Genomic DNA, 2,874 nt, shown 5'->3' on the forward strand with positions numbered 1-2,874 from the left:
ATTAGCCAGGATGGTCTCGATCTCTTGACCTCATGATCTGCCCGCCTCAGCCTCCCAAAGTGCCCAACCTATTGTTGGTTTTTTTTTAGAGACAGCATCTTGCTGTCTCCCAGGCTAGAGTGCAGTGGTGTGATCACAGCTCACTGCAGCTTTGAACTCCTGGGCTCCAGTGATCCTCCTGCCTCAGCCTCCTGAATAACTGGGAATATAGATGAGTGCCACCATACCTGGCTGAGAAATATGAGTTATTAAAACTTCTGAAAGAATAGATGTGGCTGGGAGCTGGTGAGGTCAAGGCGGGTGGATCACCTGAGGTCAGGAGTTCGAGACCAGCCTGGCCAAATGTCATGAATGCACATATATTTACATTCTGATGATTTAAAAATATATATTTTTTTATGGCCGGGTGCAATGGCTCATGCCTGTAATCCCAGCACTTTGGGAGGCTGAGGCGGGTGGATTACCTGAGGTCAGGAGTTCAAGACCAGCCTGGCCAACATAGCAAAACCCCGTCTCTACTAAAATACAAAAATTAGCTGGGTGTGGTGGCGGGCACCTGTAATCCCAGCTACTCAGGAGGCTGAGGCAGGAGAATCACTTGAACCCAGGAGGCAGAGGTTGCAGTGAGCCTGGGCAACAGAGCAGACTCTGTCTCAAAAAGAAATTATATTTTTCGAGACATGGTATCTCTCTCTCTCTCTCTCTCTGTCTGTCTTTGAGGCTGGAGTGCAGTGGCATAATCACAGCTCACTGTAACCTTGAATTCCTGGGCTTGAGTGATTCTCCTGCCCCAGCCTCCCAAGTAGCTGGGACTACAGGCTTACACCACCACACCCAGATAATTTTAAAAAATGTTTTTGTAGAGACAGGGTCTTGCTACGTTGCCTGGTCTAGTCTTGAACTCCTGGTCTCACGCAATCCTCCCACCTCAGCCTGCCAACATGCTGGGATTACAGTGTGAGCCACTGTGCCCAGCCACATTCTGATGATTTTCAAGATTTTATGATAGATGAAATTTTACAAAAGTGATAGTATAGGAGAAGTATTTTAAGTCCTCTGTTTATACAGAAGCTTAAGGCCTTGAACTGCTGTATCAAAAATGTGGCCAAATTACGACTCTTATTTTATAGGATTGTCCTAGGAATGTTTATGCAGGGGCCGCATGATTCCTGAATTGGGTAAGATAGTGATTTTTCCAGTTCAGAAATTTCTAGTGGTTGCTGCTTTGAATCTTATTCATGCATTCACTAATCTTTTATTGAGCTCCAAGCCTGGGCCAGCACACTGTTAGGGACCACGCGTGCAAAGTTGGATGAGAGCAGTGCCGTGGGACCATGAGCCCTCAGAACATCTTACCGCAGTTCCTTTTTATGACTTGGCTTTGTTCTGGCAGACAGAACTGTTCAGCCGGCTTTGTTCTGTCACCATGGGCTTTGGTATCAGACAGACTGGGCCCTTGTTCTAGCTCCATCACTGACTTTCTACACCTGCTTCCTTAAATGCAGATAATAATGCTGTCTGCCTCGTAGGGATGTTGTGAGAATCAGAAAAATGATGTGGGGAAAAGGCTCAGGACAGTCTTTTCACTAAACCACTTGCCCTGATGACACATTTCCTCACTGTCCCCAGGGGGTGTCCCATGCATAAACCCTTCCTTCCTCCCTCTACCATCACCAATGGCCAGAAAAATTCAAACACCTGGGATTCTCTTCCTTCAGTGCCCTGTCTCTTCTAGGTAGGATATTCATCTACGTCTATATAAATGCGCAAATAAGTGCTAACTTTATGTTATTTGTCCCAAGAGTAATGCATTTAACAGGAGCTCCCTTGAGAGGATACTTTTTCCCTCATTGAGATTGGTTATATTTAATATATATTATATTATGTATATTATATTAATATATTTTAAAACTGGTTTTCATTCAGCATTATGAGAAGTTAAGGGAAGGGAGGGTAGTGGAAAGGTAAGGAAATAAAACAGAAAGATGCGAAAAGATTAGAGAAGAGAAAGGACAAATGGAGAAGGATAGGTAGGCAGAGGAAAAAGGGGAAGAAACAGATAAACAAATTGCTGCTGAAAGATACATTCACAGAGTCTGTAGTGAGGAAAAGGCAGAAACAGAGGAATAGAGTGAGAGAAAGCCAGAGTGAGTATAAGAAAGAGAGAATTTGGCCTGGCACAGTGGCTCACACCTGTAATCTCAGCACTTTGGGTGGCTGAGACAGGAAGATCACTTGCGTCCGTGAATTTGAGACAAGCCTGGGCAACACAGAGAGACCCTGTCTCTACAAAAACTAAAAAAAATTAGCCAGGCATGGTGGCTCATGCCTGTAATTCCAGCACTTTGGGAGGCTGAGGTGGGTGGATCACCTGAGATCATGAGTTCAAGACCAGCCTGGCCAACATGGTGAAACCCCATCTCTACTAAAAATACAAAATTAGCCAGGTATGGTGGTGCCTGCCTGTAATCCCAGCTACTCAGGAGGCTGAGGCAGGAGAATCACTTCAACCCGGGAGGCGGAGGCTATAGTAAGCCAAGATTGCCCCACTGCACTCTAGCCTGGGGGACAGAGCAAGACTCTGTCTCAAAACAACAACAGCAACAACAACAAACAACACAAAAATTAGCTGGACATGGTGGCACGTATCTGTAGTCCCAGCTACTTGGGAGGCTGAGGCGGGGGAATAGCTTGAGCTCAGGAGGTCGAGGCTGCAGTGAGCTGTGATCGTGCCACTGCACTCCAGCCTGGGTGACAGAGTGAGACCCTGTCCAAAAGAAAAAAGAGAGAGAGAAGAGAAAGAGAGAGAGAGAAGAATTGCTTGTATTCTTGAAGCCTGAGAAAGACCCAGCATACTGTCCAGCATACAGTCAG

This window comes from Pan troglodytes, chromosome 1 (assembly GCF_028858775.2).
Source record: "Pan troglodytes isolate AG18354 chromosome 1, NHGRI_mPanTro3-v2.0_pri, whole genome shotgun sequence".
NCBI classification, from domain to species: Eukaryota; Metazoa; Chordata; class Mammalia; order Primates; family Hominidae; genus Pan; species Pan troglodytes.